The 26,893-nt window shown below is 40.7% G+C and overlaps 1 long non-coding RNA gene across 1 annotated transcript in view; it reads left to right on the plus strand.

Moving 5' to 3' along the window:
- Window positions 1–26,893, plus strand: part of LOC128314014 (uncharacterized) — a 271,881-nt gene that overhangs the window by 9,346 nt on the left and 235,642 nt on the right. Inside the window, exon 2 of the long non-coding RNA XR_008295299.1 lies at window positions 5,327–5,506. This is a non-coding gene — a long non-coding RNA (uncharacterized LOC128314014). The remainder of the gene's footprint in view (window positions 1–5,326; window positions 5,507–26,893) is intronic.

Here is a 26,893-nt window from a genome sequence, read left to right on the forward strand (position 1 = left end):
GGTTTTTTTCCTTTCAGCATTTAGAATATATCATGCCACTCCCTTATGGCCTGCAAAGTTTCTGCTGAAAAATTAGCTGATAGCTTTATGGATTTTTTCCTGTATGTAACTAGTTGCTTCTCTCTTGCTGCTTTTAAAATTCTATCTTTATTTTTAATTTAAAACAATTTATTTATTTTGGGAGAGAGAGCACACATGGGGCAGAGAAGTCTCTGCACTGTCAGCGGGGAGCCTCCCCTGGGGCTTGAGCTCATGAACCATGGGATGATCTGAGCCTAAATCAAGAGTTGGATACTTAACCAACTGAGCCACCCAGGTGCCCCTCTAATTTTTAACATTTTAGTTATTATGTGCCTTGATGTGGCCTCTTTGAGTTCATCTTGTCTGGGAATTTGTGTGCTTCCTGGATCTTGTTGTTTTCTTCCTCAGTTTAAGCAAGTTTTCAGCTTTTATTTCTTCAAGTAAGTTTTCTTTCTCTTTCTCTCTCTTCTCTTTATGGGACCCCTATAATATGAATGTTAGTATGCTTGATATTTTCCCCAGAGTTCCCTTAACTGACCCTCATTTTTAAAATTCTTTTTTTCTGTTCAGCATGAGTGATTTTCACTACCTCATCTTCCAGATTGCTGATCAGTTCTTCTCCATATTCTCATCTGCTGTTGATTCCCTCTAATGTATTTTTCATTTCAGTTGTTGTAGTTTTTAGATCTGATTGGTTCTTTTTTATATTTTGTATATCTTTGTTGAAGTTCTTGTTGAATTCATCTACTCTTCTCCCAACTTTGTTGAGCATCCTTATGATCATTACTTTGACCTTTATATCAGGTAGATTGCTTATTTCTGTTTCATTTAGTTCTTTTTTTTGAAGTGTTTTTTTTTCTGAGTAATTTTTATTCTGAGTAATTTCTATATCCCATGTGGGGCCCAAACTCATAACCTCAGGATCAAGAGTTATGTGCTCTTCCGACTAAGCCAGCCAGGTACCCCTCATTTAGTTCTTTTTCTGAGGTTTTGTCTTGTTCTTTCATTTAGCACTGTCTCCTCATTTTGTCTGACTCTGTGTTTGTTTCTATGTGATAGGATGGTCAGTTATGTCCTTGTCTTGTAGGTAGTAGCCTTATATAGATGGTGTCTTACAGGGCTCAGAAGCACAATTTTCCCTGGTCACCAGAACCTTGCACTCCACAGGTGTTCCCTGTGTGGGCTGTGTGTACTGTGACTGGGCTATGACTGTTGTAGATGTGCTGGTGGGTGGGGGTGGCCTTCCTCCTTTCCCCTGAGCAGAAGTCATTTTGGAGGAGCACTGGTCCTGGCCAAGGCTGCCTGTTGGGTGTGGCAGGGTGGTAGCCACTTTGGGGAGGTGGTGCCTGCTGGAGCATGTGGGTTGGGTGGGGCAGGTCTGCAGGGCAACATTGGTAAGTTGAGTGGTGCGGCAAAGTAGATGGAGAGTGTCAGAATTGATTGGCACCTGCCACTGTTGGGCCAGCTAAGGTAAAGGAGGGGAAGAGAAATGGTGCCCACCAGCACTTCTCTTCCTGGACAAAGTTCTTACAGATCCCTGCCTCTGTATACATGCCAGAAAAGTAATCAATAAATCACACATAGCCCAGGTGCTTTACAAAGTGCTGCATCTGTTCTGGATCTCAGAGCAAATGAGATTGTGTGTGGGACCTTCATGTCTTGGTTTTTTCTTGCCCTCCAGTTTTTTCCAAAGTTAAGCCCCACTGATTTTCAAAGCCAGATGTTGTGGAGGCTCATCTTCCTAGTCCAGATCCCTGTGGCAGGGGTTGCCCAGTGTGGGGCTTGAACCCCTTGCTCCTCAGAGAGGACCTATCTGCCTGTGATACTGCTTTTGCTGTGGGTCACACCTGGGTTTGGTGCCTGACAAGACTGCATCTCTCTCTCTCTCTCCTGCCCTTCTGGATGTGGCTTACTCTTTATATTTTTAGATGTGGAAGAGCTGTTATTCTAGTCTTCAGGTCATTTTCAGAAAGTTGCTATATATTTAGTTGCATCCTTAGTGTGTCCATGGAAGGTGGTAAGCTCAGTACTTCCTACTCTGCCATTTACCCCTTGCCTCTGTAACCCACTAAATTGTTACACCAATATTTTCAGAGAGACAATATTACAACCTTTTTTACATATGGGGATATTGAGGCAAAGAGATGTGAAGTGACTTGACCATGATTGTAGAGCCGTTAGTTAAATGATGTATTTCAATTCAGGTAGTGTGGTGCCAGACTCCATGTTCTTTTTTTTTTTTAATTTTTAAGTTTTTATTTATTTATTTTCAGAGAGAGAGAGACAGAATGCACAGAGGAGGGGCAGAGAGTGAGGGAGAGAGAGAGAAAATTCAAAGCAGGGTCCTCCTTGTGCTGAGCACGGAGCCTGCTTGGGATTCTCTCTCTCTCTCCCTCTGTGCATCTCCACTGCCCATGCACTCTTGCTCTCTTTCTCTCTCTCTCTCTCTCTCAAAAAAAAAAAAAGGCCCTTTAGATTACTTTGATGCACACTCAAGTTTAAGAAAAGCTGGCGTGGTTATTAGGGATGCAGGAACTTGACTAGCTTGGGTTCATATCCCAACTGTACCACTTACCAGCTGTGTGATTTGGGGTTCTTTTAAAAGCCTTTTTGTGTTCCAATCTCCTCTTCTGTAAAATGAGGATAATCCTAGTCCTTATCTGTAGTTTTCTCTGGTGATAAATGAGTGCATCCGTATGGAATTTAGAGCGGTGCTTGGTGCATAGTTAACACTCAACAAAAGTGAACTATGACTGTTATAGATAACATGTAAATGTTGAATCTGAATCTCATTTTAAATGATTGGGTTTAGAAAAAGAGATAGTAGCCAAGTGTATTAGAATTATTTGTAGAGTGAAGACCTGGGGACTCTCTTGAATAAGGTCGAATACTCCAATCCCTATTTTGGCTGCTTAAAACCCTTTTCCCCCCTTACTTCCTGGTTTATAATTGTGATGTGGAAAATGTAGAAGATGCCAAGTTCTTTGGAGTTTATGCAAATAATACATAGTGCACATTGTTATGTGGCTCTTCATTTTCTATGAAGGCTCCACTGTCATCAATTTTATATCCTGTTCCCACGAGAACTTCACCTTTTTCTTCCCTGCATCCCTTTCTTGATTGATTGTCTAGTTTCTCATTTAGACAGCTTACCCTCTTTCTCCACTGGCCCATTCAGAACCACCTTCTATTAAAAAAAAAAAAAAAAAAGAAAGAAAGTTTTCCATTGAGGCATCTGTATACTCATTTCCCTTGTTTTTCACGTGCCTTCTATCTGAGGCGATTCCAATTGTTTTACAGTGTGCAGCTGCTACTAGATACTAATGACATTTTCACTGGGTGAGTTGCATTTCCCAGCCTTGTTTCTGTATATTTGATTGTCTTCAGTATTTTATGTGAGTTGTAAACACACTGGGTAGAAACAACTCAATAAATGACAAACAGTAAAATGAATAATAAAAAGTTATAGTCTCATAAAAGGAGAATGAGTGGGGCCCCTCTCCCAAATAGAAGTAAGCCAGGGATATCAGTATGTTCAGAAAACTACCGGCTAGTTGCTACTTTGCTTTAAAAATATTCTTTTAGTCACAAACTTGTTTTCCCCTGCAGTGCACAGTTAATTTTCCCTTCTGCTTAGCTTCTTAATCACTCCAGGAAACACAGCCATTTATTTATCATCCACATCCCAAATCTTGGTGTCATTTCTTATTACTTATTTCTCTTCTCTCCAACAGTGAAAAATCTACCAAAGTTTTTCTGCTATTGCCTTTTTAACATTATCCATCTCTAACTTATCTCAAAGACCAGACTTTATACAATTGTGGGGAACTGGAGAGTCAGGGTAAATAATAATTCATTTAGTTAGATTATCTCTAGTCTTACTTTGTAATTCCATACATGACTATAGCCATATCCAGAAATTCTATGAAGACTTGTAGACCTACATCCCCCAATAAATGGAAATGGAAAACACAAAGTGTAAAGTATATCACACTTTTAAAAGAACTGTATATGAGCCAGGTGATGTATATGAGCCACAAGACTCTGTGGGCCTCTTCTTTGACTTTTCCTATTTATTGTTCAGATGCTCTTCATTATCTTCTGCTTTGCTCACTTTAACATAATACCTTTCAGTTTTTCATGATAAGTTCACCATTGTCACTATTTGGGGAGTATGTTGTTTTACCGTCTACCATTTCTTTAAGAAAAAGCTTTTACTTTTAGAAATGCTCTTTACTGAAAATTATTTTCTCCAACATAATGTCCTTTATCTATTCTCATTTATGCTTCTGAATATGACTTTGAGCCAAAGGAACTGTTTTCCGTATTGTGAAGAATAACCCTATGTAAATCATATATAAACAAGTTATGCTGAATCAAAACATTTAATTCCATTTATTTCTTCATTTTAGTAACTTTAGTGATCCAAACTCAGATTGGTCTTCCTCATTGAGTCACTCAATACAAACACTGTTAAGAAAATCTAATTTCTTACCATTCTCTGAGCTGTGATAGATCATATTTCTAAAGATGGCTACAACAATATCTCCCATCCCATATGTTCTTTTGCAGTGTGCTCCCTCATCAAGAATAGAGTTTATTGTCATTCCCTTTGAATCTAGACTGGTCAATGACCTATTTTGATCAATAGGATGGATCAGAAATGATGCTGTCTAAAATCCAAGGCTGGGCCTTAAGAAATCTGTACCTTCTGCCTTAATGTCTTGGAATGTTCTTTCTTAGAACCAGCTGCCATAGTGGGAGGGAGTCCTAGAAGCCATGTGAACAGATCTCATCAAGGAAAATCAAAGACCTTGGCCAACAACTCCAGCTGAACTTCCAGCTGGGATGTGAATCAGGCCATTTTGGTTGTTCCAGCCAACTCAGGACCCTAGCCAACACTCTATAAACTAGAACTGCCTGATCAACCCATAGAAACATGGAATATAATAAATTGCTTCTGTTTTAAACCACTACATTTTGAGGTGGTTTGTAATGCAACAGTACTTACTGGACCACTGGGACTCCACTGATCTTCTTTTTGAGGCCTTGTGCCAAGTTTACCAGCTTACGTCACCACCCTCAGACTTCTGCAAGGAAATATAACTTATTTTCTGGGTCTTCACCATCTCCTTTTAGCTTTGTGGACAAAATAGCCCATGCTTCAGTGAAATGGCCAAATGATAATACTAATGAACACTTTTTGAATGCTTATGATGTGCCAGGCACTGTTTTAGCTATAATATCTTTATTAATATATCTAATCTTTGGAACAATTTTTTGAGCTCTTATCTCCATTTTACAGATAAGAAAACCAAGGCACAGAGAGGTGAAGTAACTTATCCTGTACAAAGTCCAACAGCAAGTGGAGTCACCATCAGAACTCAAGTATCAGGTTCCAGAGCCACATGCTTAGCCACTGCGATGTACTGCCTCCCATAAAAAAATGTCTCATGTTCATCAGGTTAATCCTAAAGTGCCTGAAGTAAGTGGAGTTTCTTTGACTTATGTTACCTGATCCTCTTACGTTGGTTAAGAAAGTCCTTTACTCTCCCTCTCTCTCTGCTCTCCCCCACTCATGCTCTCTCTCTCTCTCAAAAAAAAATATATATATATATAAAAACAAACAAACAAACAAACAAACATACATTAAAAAAAAAAGTCCTTTAAGGTTTTGATTGCTTCATTCATGTATACTAGATTCTAGGCTGTGTCCTGTGCTGCCACTTGTATTTAGAAAAGCTTAATGTTAGAAAAGTGTGAACCCTTGACTGTTTCTATGTTCACAGTTCAGGGCAGGGTAGAATGCCTGCATGGTTTCCCCAAGTTCCTCATCCCCACTGGGCCTCCTCCACAGAGGGCAGCAGAGTGACAAGCAGGCAGCAACCTGGAGGAGAGAGCAGAGAAGCAGTGCTGCTCTGGGCCAGAGCTCTTTACTCATTCTCCAGACCACAAGAGCCAGGCTGGAGCGCTGCACAGAGCCTCTCGGCACCTGTCAGACTGAAGGAAGGAATGACCACCGCTTCTAATAACAGGGGCCAGAGACAGCCAAAGCCATGCTAGTTAGACTTAACAGTGGAGGGAGGCCTCTGTGCTTGTTAGGCAGTTGTGGCCCTAAGACAGGCTCCCAGGGCCACTTTCCAACTGGACTGCTGCCTTCCAGTCTCTCCTAGTCAGCCGTTTCAATGCAAAGGTGTGTGATTTTGCTTCAAGTAGTCTTGAAGCCCTTTTGCCTCCTATTCTTCCTGGTAACTGCCTCAGGAACTCTGAGGGAAGTAAAAAAAGTTAATTCCAGTATTCAGTAGGTCTGCATTGTCATGCCTTATTCAGAGCAGGGGCTTTGGAGACAGACAGTTTTGGAGTCAGAGCCCCATTTTTGCTGCTGAATCACTATGTGATTTTGGGAAAATTGCTTTCTTCTTTCAGCCTCAATGACCTTAGCTGTAGAACAGGTTAGTGATATTTACCTTGTGTGGCTGTTGTGAGGAATAAGTGCTATGGGCAGAGCTCTTGGCCCCATACAAACCAAGCAACCAGCAGGGTACCTATGAGTACATAGACAGTATATATTGTACATGTGTATAACCACGGGATACCATTTAGCCTTAGAGTGTAAGCTGGTGTTTCAGACTCTACTATATAATGGTTGCTCAGGAAAAAGGCAACTGCCACAATCTATTTTAGAAAAGTACGATCTTTTAGGCCCTTCCCTTTTACTTTCATCCCCTAGATGCTTTGGAAATGTGTAGTATAAAACTGACTTCTCTAATTTTAAAAGGTATCTAAGTCTTGATCGCATGTTAAAACAATTTTTTTTAACATTTATTTATTTTTGAAAGAGGCAGAGCACGTGTACGGGAGGAGTAGAGAGAGGGAGATACAGAATCCAAAGCAGGTTCCAGGCTGTGAGCTGTCAGCACAGAGCCTGACGTGGGGCTCAGACCACAAACCACAAGATCATGATCTGAGCAGAAGTTGCATGCTTAACCGACTGAGCCCCCCAGGTGCCCCTTGATTGCATGTTCTTAATCTGAGGTTTACTGGTCTCCAGGAGTCCATGACCTCCTTGAAATGGTATGCAATATTTTGTGTGTCTACATGTATGTGCATTTTGGGGTGGGGGGGAGAGATGATTTATAATTACCAACAGGCTCTCAAAATGGTCCATGTTTGGACAAAAGACTGAAAACTCTAATATAGAAAGAGCCTTTTAAATCTTCTACTGAAAGTAACTTGGAGGCCTTCCCTGACTTAAGACAAAGCAGGCATAACTTTGGAAAACACTGGAAATGGATCCTGTCTTTCAGCCAAGGCCCAGTCTCTCTTCCCCAGTGTGTCTTTAACAGAGTAGGAGGCTGGCTGTTCCCACTGGCACAGGTAATGCCATAAAGACAGGACTCTGTGGATAAAGAGGTGTTGCCTTCTCTAATTACACCTCACAAAGACCAGAGCCTAACTTCAGCTGTACCTTCTGTCTCTGGGAAGTCATTTATGGAGCAAACCTATAATTAGGATTTGCTGCTTGAAATATAATTCTCAGGATGACGAATATCTAAATTATGTCCCCAGACACATACCTGAGGCAGAGCCCTAAGGGCTGATGGCCATAAGGGGTGCATGTGGTATTCATTCAGTGGAGATTAATAAATGAGGATGATATCACTCAGAATCTCTGAAGGGGCAGGTGTCCAAGAGGCCCTTTTGGCTTCTGCAGTGGGGCCTAACAGCCTGTGCACTGGGCTCCATAATTTATGCCTCTGGCACAGAATTTGCACAAAGCAGGAATAGCCACATCAGCATTTTGGGATTTAAGGCCAGCTTCTCTCTTCCACAGATCCTTTCTCCCAAATTGTAAGGATGATTTGGCTAATTAATTCTACTTTATTTCTAAAGAAAATGATTGTTGGTATACCAAATAAATGAAAATACAGTTTTGGGGGAGGGGTTTTAAAATAATTTAAAAGTTCAATGGATGATGACTAAGTTTGCAGTTGTTATTCTTATATCTCTTTAACGGACACATAATCTGTGAATTATGGAGTATACAATATAAGGTATATGGACTATATTAGGGAAATATTTTGACCCATATAAATACATTGAGATAAATGGTGGGTGCACCTGTTCCTAGCCTGTCTCAGGAATATACGAAACTCTGGCACAGGATGAACGTCTGTTGGTGTCATTGTGACAATAAGAAAACAAAGCTGGCACTGGGGTCAGGAAGTCTTTGGTGGGCGGGGAGGGACCGTCTGCAGCCAGAGCCCAGCCGGCTGTGTGTTCTGATGTCCATCAACCAGGAAAGGGAATCTAAGGTTTCCAAATGATTTTACCCCTTCACAAAGCTGCTGTAAAATAAAATACAAATCCTTCCTGAATGTTCCTAGCTTTCCTTCCTTTAGGAAGTTTTCGGTCAATGGGAAACAAAGTCTTATTCAAAGGATTAAAGCCATAGTCATTCTATTGTTTACAGCTTCAATAATGTGGCTTTCCTTCCACAGACAAAATTTCCAATTCACAGATCATCTAAAAAACAGGAAATTTGGGGGAAACACGTGCTTATGATAACAAACAAGGGATCTAGCATGAGGTATAGAAGTTTATGCAAGGTTTTTTAAGGTTTTAAGGTTTTGTTTTTTTTTTTTACTACAGTGTTTCTGGATGCATTCTAGGAAGATTTTTCCTTAAAGGAGAAAGCCATATGGTCTATAACATAAAACTACTCCATTCCCACTTCCACCCCCAGAGAGAGGAGGGGCAGGGAAGAGGGGAGGCAGATTCTGGCTGTATTTCCTTTCTTTCTTTCTCTTTCTTTCTTTCTTTCTTTCTTTCTTTCTTTCTTTCTTTCTTTCTTTCTTTCTTAAAGTTTATTTATTTTGAGAGGGAAAGAGTGCTCGAGGGGGAGGGGCAGAGAGAGGGGGAGGGCCAGAGAGAGGAATTCAGAGAGAGAGAGAAAGAGAGAGGGAGAGAGAGACAGAGAGGGAAAGAATCCCAAGCAGGCTCCACACTGTCAGCGAGGGTTGGGGGGATTCCAACTTACTAACCGCGAGATCATGACCTGAGCCGAAGTCAAGAGTCAGACACTTAACTGACTGAACCACCCAGGTACCCTGGCAGTATTTTCAAGTTTGTGCTCCAGGCAGTGCTGCAGAGCCAAAGACTTCTCCCTGGTCTGCCTGCTGGTTGTTAGTCCTCCATTTCTCTTCTTTTTCCAGCCAAGCCCCAGGCCTTTACCTGGGGAATGGAGGGAGAAGGGCCAACAACTTTTGTTAGCGGGGCTGGAGTGAATATGTAAGAGAGGGAGGGGCAGGCAGCTTTGAGCTCTGGCTGTGGGCACTAGCCACAGGGAGCCATAGGAGGTTAAAGAGGTTGTGGAAACAGTCACTACTTTTTTTTTTTTTTAAGTTTATTTATTTTGAGAGTGAAAGAGAGAGAGCGGGACAGGGGCAGAAGGAGAGAGAGAATCTTAAATCTTAATCTCTCAGTGCAGAGCCCAATGCAGGGCTGGAACCCATGAACTTTGAGATGGGCTGCTTAACCGACTGAGCCATCCAGGCGCTCCAACAATCACTACTTTTGCAAGCAGAGGGAAAGCAGAGCTGGTGGGACCAGGAGGAAGCAGCAGCACTAAACCGTGAGAAAAGACTCACTCTGGAAATCTATTCCAGCTGCTTCTAAATAAACTACCAAGAGAATTCTTTTTTTTTAATTCAGATTCTTTATTTTGGTGACAATGTTTTAGTCTCTGTATCTGTATCCTAGAAGGAGGACCATAGTTCCTCCTGAATAATAATTTTTAGTGTCTGGAATTCCCCAACATCATGATTTTTCCCTAGTTCCCCATCTTCCACCGTTGTCTTTAACTTTTATCCACCCTTCAGGGAAGATGGCACTTTTCCCTGATTGAGGGATGACAGAACCTATTTTCTTCTATGCTTTTGCTACTCAAGGTGTGCTCTGGTTCCCAGCAGCATCTAGCTTAGTAGAAATTCAGACTGCCTGTCCCTTTCCTATGACCACCGAGTCAGAGTCTGCATTTAAGGGGATTCCTGGTGATTTGCATACACATTAAAATTAGGGAAGGGCTGGTCTATACCCTACTACAGACCTGACTCATAATTTACAACCACCAATGCCTACAGGATCCTATATTCACTGACCCTGACCACTAGTCCAGTCTGATCTCACACCACTCTATGCTCATTTGCTAATCCCAGCCTCTAAGCTTTTGCATTCCCTGTTCCCTCTGCCTGGAGTGCTCTTATCCCCTCAGTACAGCTAACTCCTTTATTTCATTACTTCATATAGAGACCACTCTGTATGAAGAACCACCCACAACTCAGCCACTGTCTATCCCATTGCTCTGTTTCATACTTTTTAATGGCACTTGTTATCTGGAATCATTTTATTAATTCCTTTTTGGGTATGTTTTGTGGAGAGTTTTATTTTCAGTGCCCAAGGCACTGGCACATTGAGGTGCTTAGAAAATATTTATTGGATCAGGAATGAGATTTTGGGGATCATGAACAGTGAAGAGCTGTGCCCAGAGAATTATATGGTAAGGTCAGGAATCCTCTGAACCAACTCAACAGCTATCAGTCAATTGGCCTAAGATCAATACTTTTGAGTCCCAGAAAGAAAGTTCACAAAGCCTAGTCTTCACACCAGTAGCATTCCCACAGGGAAATTCCTACAGGGAACTTGGTAGAAAGGCAAATTCTTGGGCCCCACCCCAGACATACTCACAAACTGATTCATAAACTTAAAGATTACCTTAAATTGTTAAGTCCAGCAACCTGTGTCTTAACAAGGCCTTTAGATGTTTCTGATGCATTGCCCTAGACAATATCAACATCTTACCTGTGTGGAGAACCCATAGTGTTCAGAGCCCTTTCACATACATCACTATGCTTCTAGACTTCAAAAAAAAGCCCTGGGAAGTAGGCAAGGCAGGTGTCATTCCCATTTCACAGATGAGGAAACTGAGCCCTAAGAAATGATTCCATTTGCTTATGGTCATATAGTTTTATCAGAGTCACCTGGGATACCTAGGACTATTTCAGACCTACGGGAATGAGAATCAGTGAAGGTAGGGCTCTGAAATCTGGATTTAAAAAAGAAATAAGCTTTCTAGGTGATTATGAAGCTCCTAAAAGTTTGAGAACTAATTATGCTAGAGAATAGACGAATGAGAATTAGAACTCATAGCCCCTTGTTGCTGATATACTTCTCTTACAGGGTCTTGAGAAGAATAAGCACAAATGATACTGAACTTTACTGAAAAGAGTTAAACCAAAGTCCCAATAATTCCATAACTTTTATTAGACTCTGACTCTATTTATTACTCTTATGGATTATGAGATAAAGCCCATGCTGTCAGCTCAGAGCTTGCTTGGGATTCTCTCCCTCTCTCTCTCTCTCTCTCTCTCTCTCTCTCTCTGTCTCCTCCGCCCCCCCCCCCCCCATGAAATAAATAAATAAGCAAACATTTTTTTTTTAATTTTTTTTTCAACGTTTATTTATTTTTGGGACAGAGAGAGACAGAGCATGAACGGGGGAGGGGCAGAGAGAGAGGGAGACACAGAATCGGAAACAGGCTCCAGGCTCCGAGCCATCAGCCCAGAGCCTGACACGGGGCTCGAACTCACAGACCACGAGATTGTGACCTGGCCGAAGTCGGACGCTTAACCGACTGCGCCACCAGGCGCCCCAACAAGCATTTTTTTAAAAAGATACTTTACCTGTTTGGTGTACTCCTGTAGTCCTTTACCAACTGTTGTACTTAATTTCCTTTGCTTACATCTTCTAGTTAAGAAGAAAATTTTAGAAAAATAAAGTCTTTAAAGCTAAAAGCTACAGTTGTTAAAGCAATCATTACAACCTCAGACATCATTTATTTACCTGGCTAGCCTGGAAAAGATTAACTTTTAAAAGGACTTCTCCAAACTGTCAGATAACTCCCAAGTCTCTCCTGCTCAACCAACTCCCACAAACTCGAGACTCATAAATTCAACTGTATGTGGAACAGTTCTTTTCTGAATGTCCTGCAGATATCTTAAGTATATCCAAAACCAAATTCATTACTAAGCCACCCATTCTTCCTCTTGGATACACTCTATAAGCTAATAACTATACCATTCACTGCATCATACTGGCTAGAAATCTAGGCATTGTCTCTGGATTCCTTCCTTCCTCACTTTGCATAGCCAATCACTCCTTTCATTTTACTCCTTAGATTTCTCTCTAGTCCCTGTCTTCCTCTTCATCTCTACCACAGCTCTACCTCAGACCTTCATCATCTCTTGCTTAGGCCCCTTTGATTAAGCTTCTACCTGACTTCATTTCCCACTGTTCCTTTCTTCAGTGCTGTTGAACTGCTTTCACTACTCAGTGAGGTTTTGTGCTTAGGTGCCTTTGCAAGTGCTACTGCTGCTCCACTGATTTTTCTTTCCCCATTTCTTGTGTATGGCAAGCATGTTTTTCATGGTACTTCTCAATGTTCTCTTCTATATGAAGTCTTCCCTGTGAACTCTTGTAGAGTGGACCATTCCCTACTTTGTGCTCCCAATCTAACATCTAGTCTGCCTTCATTATAGTACCTCACTCACTAGGTTGCATGACTGCTTATACTTTTTTCTCCCTCAACAGAGCATTAGCTCCTTGAAGGAAGGAAACATGTCTTATTAATGTTTGAATCCCCATCTCCTAGCACAGAACAGGGTCCATCAGATATACTCAAAAATGCGTTCAGTGAAGACCTGGCTAGATTTCTGAATTCTAGAGATGGTTGAGGATAAGAGGAACTGAAATGTATTGACAACTATTATGTGTGAAGAGCTTAACACCCATTATGTATCTAATTTTTACCAATACTAGTTTGAAGTAAATACTATCTTAATAATATACGTGTTGAAACTTACACTCAAAGTAATTAAATCACTTGCTTGAAGTCTCAGTTTGTAAGTGATAGTGCTTGGAGTTGAATTCAGGCTTTTCTAGTTCCAAACTCCATGCCCCTCCAGCCATCTCATGTCACCTCTAGTCGTGCCTTAACATAATCCATAGGTTTTAAAATGACTTCATGCTCTGTTTGCAAAATGTTAAAACATATTATCTCAAAGAATAGTGGTGGGGCACCTGGGTGGCTCGGTTGGTTAAGTGTCCAACTGTTGATTTCAGCTCAAGTCATGATCTCATGGTTTGTGAGATTGAGCCCTGCGGTAGGCTCCATGCTTTGAGCATGGAGCCTGCTTGGGGTTCTGTCTGTCTCTCGAAATAAATAAATAAACGTTAAAAAAAAAAAAAAAGAGAGTAGTGGTGGGGCACCTGGGTGGCTCAGCTGATTGAGTGTCCAACTTCAGCTCAGGTCATGATCTCATGGTTTGTGGGTTCAAGCCTCACATTGGGCTCACTGCTGTTCATGTGGAGCCGGCTTCGGATCCTCTGTCCCCTCCCCTCTCTGCCCCTCCCCTGCTCTCTCTCTCTCTCTCTCTCTCTCTCAAAAAAAAAAAAAAAAAAAAAGAGTGGTGGTGATATTATGTGTAATAGGTAGTCTCCAAAGATGATCCCTAATGAGCCCTGCCCCCTGATATTCATGCCCTTTTATAGTTCTCCTCCCATGTATCTAGGCTTACTCTGTGTAGGCAGTAGAATCAAACAGAAGTTGGGGCATAAGAATCCTTGGCAATGTGCACTGAAATGCTTGTTTCAGGGAAAGGCAGCTGCCATGTAACAGATCTGACTCCCTGGAACCACCATGTTGTAAGAAGTCCATCTTGTCCACATAGAAAGAGACCTTTGACCAGCCCCCAACTTTGCCAGCCCACCTCAGGTACCAGACATGTGAATAAAGAGGCCCTCTTAGAGGTTCAGCCCCAGCCACCATCTGATTACACCTGCATGAGGAGCCAAATATTATTCTCTCTCACAGAATCATGACAAATAATAATACATTGTTCTCTGAAGCCACTCAGTCTTGTGGCGGTTTGTTAGGCAGCAATAGGAAACTAAAACATCATGGCTTTTTTTTTTTTAAGAAAATGAACCTAATATTTATAAGCACAGCTTATTAAGCTTCTTTTTGTTTCCTTTTATATAAGTACAGTCTGCAATATAAGTAGATTTCTAGCTCAGTCCTTAACAAGGTTTATGACCTTGAGCAAGTCTCTTTATAAAACTGTCACTGAGCTTCTCTTGCCTCAGTTCTAAAATGAAGGGCTTTACTAGTTAATCACTAAAGTCCATTCTAGTTCCACAGTTGTATCGTTCTCTTCAAACTATCAGAGAAAAACTGAATCCTTGTCTGACAAGTTTTAACTTGCAGTAAAATTTTACAGGCACAAGAGTTTTCAGCAAAGCAACCAATGCCAGAGAACTGCTGACTCAGCACAATGCTGTCTGTTAGTAGGAGAAAAACCCACTCAGGAGCAACTGTAAATCTGATCCTTTCAGCTCCTTCTCCCTGAAGCAAAATTCAAAGAGATGATTATCTGTAACAAAACACTTGAAAGAGGATTCTCAACTTCTTAAAAATCTGTCACTGAAGTCTGTGGGTGACTTCAGATCTTTTGGCGGACTATTCAGCACTGCATGGTTGAATCAGTCTCCGGAAGATCCCTACACACAAATGCTAAGTTTAGGGCAAGTGGACTGAGTGATTCCTAGAGGAAATAAACTCTCGCCTGAGAACAACAGCTGAAGTAAAATCCCATAAGCCAGGAAAACAGTCACACAATCACAGTAACAGGTGGTCAGTTTCAAAACAAATTTCAAGGTCTGACTTGTGTGGCACCTGCTCTAGAACCACAGACAGCAGTGTAACTCTGTCTGGGTTTGAGTTAGGTCATCCCTGCCACACTAAAGGAAGATTAACTACCTTTATTAGCTGAGCTAAGGCATGGTAGGTTAGGTGACCGTCTCTGTAGTAACCCTTGGGTTCCCTGTCAGAAAGGACAAGGGAATGAGAGAATTTGGGAATCAGAAGGGAACGTGGCGATTGGCTAGTTTGATGCCCTTGATAGCTGAGCGAAGTGAAGCCCAGACAGGTACAGATTTGCTCAAGGTCACATGACCTATGGAAGCAGACCCCTCCACCCCCAATTTTATTAGGAAAAATTTCAAATACACAGCAAAGAATATTCACAGGGAACACCATTACCTAGATTCTACTGTTACCATTTCATTAAACTTGTTTATCACATATCTATCTGTCTAACCATCCTTTGATCCTTCTACCTTATTTTTTGGATGCATTTCAAAGTGAACTGCAGACATCTATACTCTTTCCCTTAAAGCAGCATTATGTTTTATCATTATTTGTCTAATTGTTTGATACTTCAGTTTTCTTTATGTTATGAAACCAGCCAAAATTAGAAAAAAAAAATCACTGGACACAACATAAGTTAGCATTAGCTAGCTTGAAACACAACCCAACATCCTAACTCCAGGGCCCTTCAGGATTCTTCCTAAGAGCAAATTCTAGAGAAGGCAGAAATACTGATCAGTATACAACACTGCATATGCTGCTGCTCCTACCTAGAATCCTGCTTTTGCCTGTTCCCCCAGGAATGACCTCACATGTCTGCAAGTAATGGAGGCTACTGTTATAAATGTAGTCCTGTTTTAGGAGGAAACAGTTATTTAAAAAAATCTGAAATGCCACCTCATTCCCAATGCCTTTCCTGAACCCTGAGTTTTGAGCTTTCTCATTTGAACCCTCACACACCTCCCTTGCCACTTTTCCTGCTTCATTCAACCCTTTTACAATTTAGTATGTCTTTGTTTATCTATCACTGGTACTGGTACTGCTACTGCTATTACTATGGTTAATTCCTCTATGTGAGGGACCATACCTTAAGACATATTTCTGTATCTCCTGAAGCTCCTTACATAGAGTCAATGTTGAACATTAACTGACTTCAAACTTCAAATCAGGGGTGCCTAAGTGGCTTAGTCAGTTAATTACCTGACTCTTGATTTTGGCTCAGGTCATGATCTCAAGGTTTATGAGATCAAGCCCTGGTGGGGCTCTGCACTAATGGCACAGAGCCTGCTTGGGATTCTCTCTCTCCCTCTCTCTCTCTTCCCCTCCTGTGCTCATTCGCTCTCTCTCAAAATAAGTAAAAAAACTTTAAAAAATTAAAAAAATTCAAACCAATGTTTGGGCAGTTTTGTGAAAATTAGATCTTAAGGACCTGAGGGATTTGTTTAAGTGCAGATTTTTGGACCTCCTACTCTCAGAAATGCTGACTCAGTAGGTTTGAGGTGGGGTCCAGGAAGCTGCATGCAGCTTTAGCAAGTACCCCTGGTGATTTCAATGCAGGTAGCACAGAGATTATTCTTGGAGAAATCTGCTCACAGGTACGAATTACCACTGGCTTTATCCATTTTTAAACCAACAGGCCCAATCTACCCGTTCCTTTGCTGGATCCGGGGATAAAGGTGTGGCTGTCACCGTGGGATGTGACAGTCACGGCATCATCCCTCACCACATCATGTGCTGTCAGTCACCACTTCTGCTGTTGCCACCAGCCCCCGAGTTTCCCTTTGTCACTTCCCCCTTGCCACCACCAACTGCCACTACCTCTCTTGCCCCTCACCCTCCAAGGCTGAGTCAGATCCACTGCGGAGCACTTGAGGAAACACATTTTGGAAGACAGGATGAGGGTGTTCACATTCTACATTCACAGCCTCATGTCAGGGAGAAAAGGAACACCTATTTCTGACCATGGCTTCTTCAGAAGTTCTGCAAACCTGGTTAGAAAGTTGGGCCCGTGGTTTGGAGTTCCTGCTGCCTTTGATTTTACAATGAGTGGAAACCGAAATTGAGTAACAGACCTCTTGCCCAAGCATTAAGGGCCACCACAAAGCATAAAGCAATCAATGGGACAGGAGCTCATAAGATGCAGTCACTCCCTCCTCCAGGCCCAGTGTTTCTGTGCAGGGAATGCCAATTGCACTTATCTCCAGTGTCTGGTATTAACAGTACTTTTTATTATATGCTGAAATTTACTTTTTAGGTGCCCAAAGGATAGTAGTAAGAAAAACTATGGACCAGAGAGTTGTTTCATGAAGCATAAACTGAAATATGTTTTGAGTTGAATATACTTGAAATCATTTTCTTTAAGACATTCACAGCATTGTCTTTTTTAGTTCAACGTATTTCTTTATTGTGGTAGTTCCCAAGCTTCAACAGGCATCAGATTCATCTGAAGGGCTGGATCTCACTCACAGACTTTCTGATTCTCTAGGTTTGGGAGGGGCCAAGAATTTGCATTTCTAACAACTTGCTAGATGATGCCAATTCTGCTGATCTGGAGATCATGCTTTGGGAAGCACTGCTCTAAGAAAAAGTAAAATGGTGCTGCTTAGGCTGTTCGCTGATCTGCCTGCCTTGTCTTATATCACAATGGCTCATAGCAGTGATTCTTAGCCCTAGCTGCCCATTAGAATTATCTGTGAAGCCTTTTAAACATAAAGTCTGGGTAGCATGCTCAGACCCTACCTTAGACCCAAATAAATCTGTAGCTCTGGGATTGGGCCTGACAATTTTTGAAAAAGATCCCTGGATAATTCAAATGGGCATCCATGATTGAGAACCACAGGCATATAGCAAATTCTGACCTTGTTCTGTGTTAACATATGATTCTTATTTGACAAATATTTATTGACCACTCAATACATGTGGTAAAAAATGACAAAGTATCTAAGAAATGGTCCCTGACCTCAAGCAGAGATAGATCACATACCCAAACATTTAAACAAAAAGCTGGTGTGTGGTGAGTGCCAATTAGAAGAATAAACCATTACTGAAAACCGAAGGCTAGATGATCCAAGGTAAATCAATGCTGTACTAGAGCCTCACATTGTTTGCGATAAGTTATGTATGCCTTTGCCACACAGGAAACATATTCCTTTGGTGGGGGAAATTGCTCATTTATTGGTTCATTGAGGATGCTCCAACTGATTCACCATGGTAGGTGTGATTGAACCATGGAATTGATAGAATATTAAATCAATAGCTAGTCAGCTGGCAACTATTCCTCTGCTAAGTATGCTATTAAGGTTCCATTTCACAAACCCTGTGCTCAACAGAAGTGAAGATTTTCAGTGGAGAAATAAAACAAGAATTATGTTTAGAAACCACTTCAATCTGGAATTTTAAGTAAACATTTCTTAAATGTATAGAAAAAATACTTGAATTTATTTGTGAATTAAAAGCTAAGGATCTTAAAAACTGTGCACTTATTTACATCCACTGGAATACAAAATAATTTAATGATTCAGTGATAGCTGGCCCATGAAGGGAGAGTTTATAGAAATGAGAAAATATCCTCTTCGGATATTACTTATGTATTAATGGCATTATTTAATTCATTGTGCTCTTTAATTCAGTTACTTGTTTTGAAATCTTCTTTTCATGTGGGGGACTTTTCCCAAGAATAAGAGATCCCAAGGACAACAAAAAGATAATTGTTTTCAAGAAAAGGAAATAAATACTTTTTAACCTGTTACATTTATTTCCATTAAAAAACACTGGAGGCAGCATTTTAGGCATTGTGGGAGATAACATGAATATGACAAAATAACTGGCTCTCAAGGAAACTTATAACCTAGTAGAAGGGAAAGATAAGTACCTATTTGAAGCAAAATATGATACATGCCTTCAGAGAAGAATAAATTTTAATGAGGCTTCAAAGAGCTGGAAGAAAAGGAGGTCAGGGTTCAAAGAGCCTAAGATAAGGCGTAGAACTGGGCTGCTGGTGCAATGCATTACTGCACGGCCAATTTTCAAAGGCCAGCTGTTCCCAGTCAAACGAAGACAGAAGATGAGGGTGGATGCAATCAATGGGAAAATCAGGCCACCCTCCCTTATTTTCCTGGCAATGTAGTTTTAAGATCAATAGTTTTACAATCTCATCTCAGGAAGCAGATGAAAATGAATCTGATGCATTTTCTTTAGTTCACTTCTTACTAACAAAATCCAATTTAAAGGATTTTATATGTTGGCTATATGGCCACTAATATTTAATAAAAATGTCTAACCTCATTAGTATAATCAAAGAAATGAAAATTAGAATAGCAATACAATGACTCTTTTTGGCTGATCAAATTGACAAAGATTGTATTTATTTTTTATTATTTTTTAACATTTGTTTATTTATTTTGAAAGGGAGAGAGAGTGCTTGTGTGCAGGAGGGGCAGAGAGAGAGGGAGAGAGAATCCCAAAGGGCTCTGCACTGATAGCAGGGAGCCTGATGTGGGGATCAAACTCACAAACCACGAGATCATGACCTGAGTTGAAATCAAGAGTCAGATGCTTAACCAATTGAGCCACCAGGTGCCCCTCAAATTGACATAGATTTTAGATGACTACCAAATGTTGGGGCCTCCTCCTCCTGCCTGTAGAGTGCTCTTGGTTCTGCCTTGTTTGCCACAGCTGGAGGACAACCCATATTCTACAGTTATCAGTTCTAGGAATATATTCTAAGGAAATAGTATATATATGTGCAAATACTCATGTATGAAAATATTCCTCAGTGCTTTGTTGATTATTGGGAAAAATCAGTAAAGCAATAGGCCCAACAATAGGTTAATAAATATAAAATGTATTAGGCTAGGAAAGGAACAGTAGTGGTGCACTCACCTGGAAACCTAGAAACCGTGGTCTATAAAAAAAATCTTCCTGAGTGTTTTAGGTAAGTCAGTCCCTTCTACCCAAGATCAATCCCCTTCCCTTCATTATCCCCTCTTCAGATATTCTGTATTCCTCCAAATAAGACCAGGTGCTTTATGTGCCCTGAATTGGTCCTCTACATTTTTTCTGCCTCCTTGCCATTGCTCATGCCTTTCTCTGTGTCTGAATGCCTTTCTTTAATCTCTGAGGTCTCACATCTTCAAGACCCAGTTTTGTAAGCCCCCTACATGATGCGATAATGATATTCCCCTACATCAGCTAGACAGAAGGGTTTATTCTCTTCTTGTACCATCAGAGCAATTTGGTTGTCTTCTATGGCCCTTTTCACCCTCTGTACTATATTAGAATGATCTGAATATATATACTTTATTTTCTCTATTAGATTTTGAACTAACTGAAGATAAGGGCCAATCTTGCTCAGATTTATATCCCCTCATAGTTATAAAGCATGTTGGGTATGGTTGTTGAATGAGGGAATGAGTGAGTAAATGCTACAAAAATGCACTTGAAGCCAAATTCTAATGTTCTCCATAGACATAGGATGAACTTGACTAGTGCTGAAGATGCTCTTTGGTGCCTCCATTTTGTATGGTACGGGGCCTGAAACCTTCCATCTGAGCCATGGTGGCGAGAACAGTGAAGACCAGGACTGAGGAGGAGTGGTCTGAGGGGGGAGGCCAGGATGATGAACCAAAACTACAATTGTCCCCCATCCTTACTTCCTCCCCTACCCAATTATTGCAAGAGCAATAGGTTAGAATTTTAACAAGGAGGGAAAACTGATGAAGACTTTTGCAAAGGAAAGTAAGCACTTCTGATCAGTTATCAGTTCTTTGACCATCCCAATAACATATGTGTTTTAATCAGTAGGTCTTAAAAACAGAACATTTGTCAACAAAATGAAGAGATTAGCAGATAATTGAGGGGCAAAATACAAATGAAATGTTTTCAATGGGGAAGAACGGACTTTGAAAGCGTTTTAATGATGCACATTGATTTATACATTCCCAGATTCAATAGGCAGCATAAATGCCCTTCATGTTGATGGTGCAAATGCCTTGATGCTATCAGTAAGGAAGTTAATAAGCTGAGCAGCTGAACTACTATTCAAAATAGTGAAGCTTAAGTCTTGCTAAGGCATTTTCTATCCCCACCTGGTGTAACCTACATGTCCTATTATACTTAGCAATACACCTGCTGGCTTTTGTGGGCCTTCAGGAAATGCCTTTACTTCCTGAAGAATGCAACAAACTACAACACAAACACCACCATGGCCAGCTGACACTAGACTGTAAACTGTAGTTACCTCTCTAAAAGGGTTAGGTGCTTGGGTGATTAGTATTTGTAGATTGTGCAATGGCCAAGTTCACAAAGGAAGCTCTTACATTAAAAAAAAAAATATATATATATATGCTAATCCACATAGTATGGATTCTATATATGTCTTATGAATCCATGTATATGTGTATGTATGCATTTATAATTTTGGTGAGGGGCATTACTTGTTTTCTCATAAAGCTCCCTAGCGTGACAAAATTAAACCTCACTGGAATGGATTATTTTTATCAGTAAACAAAAACAAAAACTGCTTTTCACCAGACAAAGCTTCAGTCCCTCTGTCAAGCAACAGTGATTTACCGAGCTAACATGTGAGCAAATGGGAAATACTATATTTCCAGACTTGGGTAATGAATAACCTCTGAGGGCTTGAACTTTTCTCCGTTCCCACAGACTGCATCCACAGAGCGGTGCTCTTGCCCTGAAAGGAAGGATTTACTCCGGTTTGGAAGGAAGTGGAATAAATAGAACTGGAAGTGGCAAGGTCACCTTTAATATCATATGAACTGCCTCTTAACAAGCTTCACAATTGCTTTGTTTCTTCCTCCCTGGGTTCTATAAACAGGCAAAGTCAAAGCAAACTTCTAGAGCACACAGTGCATGGAGGAAGCTCCCAGAGTGGTGAGGAAGGGGAGGCTGCAGGCTCCATGGGGCCCATCCCGCAAGCCAGGGTTACAATTGTGTTATGGTGTGGTGGCCAGAAGGGAAAACTGCTTGTTTTTAAAGGAAGGAGTTATATTGTCCTAAATTCCTGTGTATAAAATATAGGACAAACAAGTTAGAGTGGGCATATTGGAGTATGTGGAATATATGGCATATTTGCCTTTCACTGGTCTTTTCCCTATTAACTTTAATTATCACATGGTGAGTGCATAAATACAAAAATGTTATTTTAAAAACGCTCTTCTCTAGGACCCTGTTCAGTTGGTATTCCAGACACCATGCAAGCTCTTTACTGGCATTCTGCTTCATAGAGTTTTCTTCTTTTCCAAGGTCCTTCAGCCACATGCAGTTGGGCTTCCCTCTATCTCTCTGTAGTTTTTCATTTCTTTTTAATGTCTCCTTACCGAGGAGAGGAAAGAATATCTAGTATGGAAAAGGCACTAACCATGTTGGGATGCCAGAGGGTTGGGCAACAGACAGGACTGGAATTTTGGTGTCCTGACTCTTAGTAATTCTTAGGTAGTCCAATGTATAAGTCATCTTGGAAGACAATGTGAATGAGTAGTACTGTCATTATCAAAGCAAAACAATAATTCAGATTGGGCTTTGAGTCTAAGGTAACTTGGCATGGCTTAAATACAGATTGTCAACGAAAGCATGAACCAAACAAAACTGAGTTGGTACTTTGTAAATTGTTACTTACTCCCTGTATGGACTCCCCACATTTGGCGAAGGTGTGTAGGAAAATCTCCCTTATATTTCGAAAAGTGCAGTAAAGCTATGGAGTGGTGTAACTTCAAAAAAGTGTGATTAAAAGAATATAAGAAAGATACAATAAGAGTCTCTAAGGGATAGAAAGAGGGCAGTCTCTGTCTAATCTGAATTTTGGCCATTTCTTTACACTTTCAAGATAATATGAGTTCTTGGCATTACAGATAACGGGTCAGAGCTGAGCTGTTGTGGAAACTGCTAGATGGAGCTAGAGCTGTTATGTGGCCAAATGTTTTGATCTGTGGATAACATGCAATATTGAGAGATTCTGATCTCTGTTAAGTGTCCTAAATTGTCTACAGAGCAGAGCAAACATTGAGGCATCAGCCTAGACATTCTAACAAATGTGCTCTACTAAAATGCTATGCTCCAATGGACTTGACCAGGCTAATCAACCTCTAAAGTGCCTCCTGCATTATAATAGCTATAAGACAATCCCCGCTCCCAGCGCCACCCCCCAACCCCCCCACCCCCCACCACGTGCTTGTAAGAGGGGTGGGGTGGGGAAAGGGCGAGCTCTTCCTTTGTCCTCTGACCACCTAGAACAGCATGGCTAATTGCTTTGTCTATCATTAAGAATCTTCAGTATATAGTGAGGTTGGATGTGTGCACATGCATACATGCATGCTCACACTTACCTCATATCTTCACGTTTTTCACCTTTTCTAAAATATAACAGCAATGAATCCAGACTGAAACTTGCCACACCTTTCAATCCAACAACTCTTTTCCCTGAGGACAGTAGGGCATCATCCAAATGTAGCAGCTGGGGAGTTGTGCTGTTATTTCTTTTCAGATGACAAAATAGCAACACGCTTTAATGATGATGAAACCCAGTTCTATTTTTTCTTTTCCCTTGTATTTCTTTTCGTAGCAGGAATCTGACACTGTTTACTCTTTGGGCAGTAAGTCCCCCAAGTCTGAACTATGTGATTGCATGAGCCCTGCACCTTATTCATTAAGACTGCCCCCTTTGAAACGGAATTGATGAGTTTTCAGTGACCATTCGTAGCATTTGAGATACATAGGCATCAGGGCTTGATGCATGGCCCTCATCTCCGTGAGCTTCTGTGCAATGATTCTCATCTGTCTTGGTTAGAAAGTGAATTAATCTTGACCTTGGCCTCTGGGGTGTGGTTCTCTGTCCTCTCACACATCTTCAACTCACTTTTTTATCAGAGGCACTTCTTGTTTCAGGCCCAGGCTCCCCCAATTTCAATTTCAGCCTTTTGTCTTTAAACTACATTGCTTTGATTTTAACCAAAATCTCTATTTCTGGTATTGTATATCATATTTCTAGAAAGTTCTCATTCTTTATAACTTAATTATGTGGATCATTAAAGCTTTGAAGGATACTAAAGGGCAGAAAGAGATTGACAAAATACAAGTTATTATTAGGAATTACAAATCACTTAGCATTTCAACATCACTCATCGGATGTGGGCATTTTGTTGAAAGAGACCTTGTTTTGAACAATGACAGTGCAGAAGACCTTTGGAAGAAACAGACTTCCAACCAGATTTCTATTGTTACAGCATGCATGGAAATTATCAATTATATTTTGTTTCAATAAGATAATAGATTTAGAAATACTACCAGCAGAAAACTTGATGTATTAGTGCTGTACCACCCCCGTCCAATGACTCAACTGTACTTATTTCCATCCATACTTTCTGTGGATGTAAATGATATTTGTATTTCACAATGGAAGTAAAATTGCTAGATATTCTTGTTTATGCCTTCAGTGGGCTGAAGAGTTGAAACATGGTGAAGCTCTGTTGGTTAGGAAGGTAATGAAAATTTAAGGTAGTTTTTGGATTCTTCTTTTTTTAATTTAATAGATTTTATTTACTTATTTTTATTATTTTTTATTTTTATTGAAGTATAGTTGATACAGGATTATTCTTATTAGCAAGCATTAGTTAAAAGTTAAATATAGGAAGACATCACACAAGTATTAAAAGTATTTAAACCATACCATCTGCATAAGGTTAATAATGAAACAATGTATGGCTACATTTATATTTTTACCAAATTTCATGGAGTTTTCATATTCAATTTTTGTGCCTCAGGCAGTGCCACATTGAAAGTAATGCTTGTCTGAAATGAGGAGCAGAACAATAATATTTCAGGTACACAGACAGTAGACATGGTTGGAAAATCACAGTTAAATTGTTAGTTATTCATGTCAAGTTTTAAGCTCTCAGGTTCTGCTGATAGGCCATGCAGAGAAAATGAAAGGGACAGAATGGTCTCTAATAAGAACATTTACTACCATTGTGTCCCCAGCCCATTCCCACTCAGTGTGCTCTAACTTAATTGGCTCCTTTCATCCAGGCCACTTCAGGGAGGGTGCTAAGTAGTAAGTACACCCACCAGTATCTGGCCTTCACTCTGGCCATCAGTTCCATTTCATACCGCTACAGATGGAAATGCGACACATTTATTTATTTATTTATTTATTTATTTATTTATTTATTTAAAATGTTTATTGTTTTGAGGGAGAGACAGAGCGTGAGTGGGGGAGGAGCAGAGAGACAGGGAGACACAGAATCCGAAGCAGGCTCCAGGTTCTAAACTGTCAGCACAGAGCCGGATGTGGGGCTTAAACTTGTGAACCGCAAGATCAAGATCTGAGCGGAAGTCGGACGGTTAACCGACTAAGCCGCCCAGGTGCCCGTATTTATTTATTTTTAAAAATATTTTTTAATGTTTATTATTGAGAGACAGAGAGAGCATGAGCGGGGGAGGGACAGGGAGAGAGGGAGACACAAAATCTGAAGTAGTCCAGGCTCTGAGCTGTCAGCACTGAGCTGATGCAGGGCTGGACCTCATGAACCTCGAGATCATGACCTGAGCCGAATTCGAATGGTTAACCGATGGAGCCACCCAGGAGCCGCTAGATATGCTCTATTTTGAAAACAATGGGATCATGGAGATTGTTAATATTGAGTTGGAAGTCAATGGTTGTGTTCTCCAAGGAGAATGACCAAATTCTGTGACAACACATCCATAGAGAGGAATGAATGGAGATAGATATAATGGCACATAGAAAAATACTCCCATCACATACTATTGGTTTTGTACTATTCAGGTAAACAGGAGGGGGAGTAACAAGACACATTTTGGTGGTGGGAAAAGCATACAAATGGGGAGAAATAGAGAAAGGAAAGAATTTTGGAGGGACTGGTATGAAAGCAGGGAAGAGGGAATGCAACCAAACCCCACGGAGTAAGTGGAATTGCTATTAGAAAAGATTTTCTTTTGAATAAAAAAAACCTCAGGTACCTTCTAAGTATAAAAGTAATAAGAAAAGACAAACAAAAGAAAACATGGAAAGGTACAGTTATCCAAAAGCGGAAGGAAGAAGTAGAAAAAGGCAAACTGTACCAAGACTATACCAGGTAACTTTTAATGTAGTAGAAGTTTTCTTAATTTTACTTTTTATGACTTATCCCTTAGAGAAAGGTCCCTGCTTTATTGAGTCAGTGACAAAGGAGCTAATTAATAGATAGCTGCCTCACAGGAGACTTGAATCAAATGGCATTTTCCCTTTTAGAACTTAACTGATCTAATCAACTTATTTAAAAATTGCGCCAAAGTGCAAAATTTCCCCTAAGTCTCAAATTCTGTTAAACTACTTCGAGGAACTGAGAGTTATATTTTTATGTAATCTGTACATCAGAGTAATTTGTGAAGCCCTGGGAGGGAAATGTGAGTTGTGATGGTATCTCAGCTTGAAACACATGAAGAGGAACCTGAGGTCACACTCAAAACCTATCGGGAATTAAAGGAAGTGATTCCACTTGAAAGACCCTAATGCATGTCAAGACTGGAGAAAATAGGTCCCTCCCCAGAGTGCAGAGAAAGGGAGAATTAAGACAGAGAGGTGAGCAAGAGAGAAAACAGTTAAATGTATTGTCCCTGAGTGAGTGAATGACTGTCCTGTTTTGCTGTAAGTTCTGAATTTGGATGTCATTGGTCTCCCATTCAAACTTCCTTTAAATTCATTACACCACTGAAGCCACGGCTTGATTCCTCCATCAAGTTCACAGTGTAGGTTAATATGTGTTTTTATTGGACTGGGATTTCTGCTGCTACCAAGGTAGAAAGGAGCAAGCTGAGGGAAGATGAGCCTGACTTGGCTGAGTCCAACCCCTCAGGAACACTAGGCTGCACCCTGCACTCGCCACACAGACCTTCCCAGGGAATCCTTCACCAGGCAGCAAAGGAAACCAGAAAAGCACAAAAGAGCTTGTCTGAAGAGCATAGGCTGGGTTTGGAACTAACTGGCCTTCCTCTGCTTCCTTAAATTCTGTATATTACTCTCTGATCACTTCTCATGGCTTAATAAAAGACAGGTTTCCAAATGGCTTATTAAGAATGTGGCCATAGTGTGCCTGG

This window comes from Acinonyx jubatus, chromosome C1 (assembly GCF_027475565.1).
Source record: "Acinonyx jubatus isolate Ajub_Pintada_27869175 chromosome C1, VMU_Ajub_asm_v1.0, whole genome shotgun sequence".
NCBI lineage: Eukaryota > Metazoa > Chordata > Mammalia > Carnivora > Felidae > Acinonyx > Acinonyx jubatus.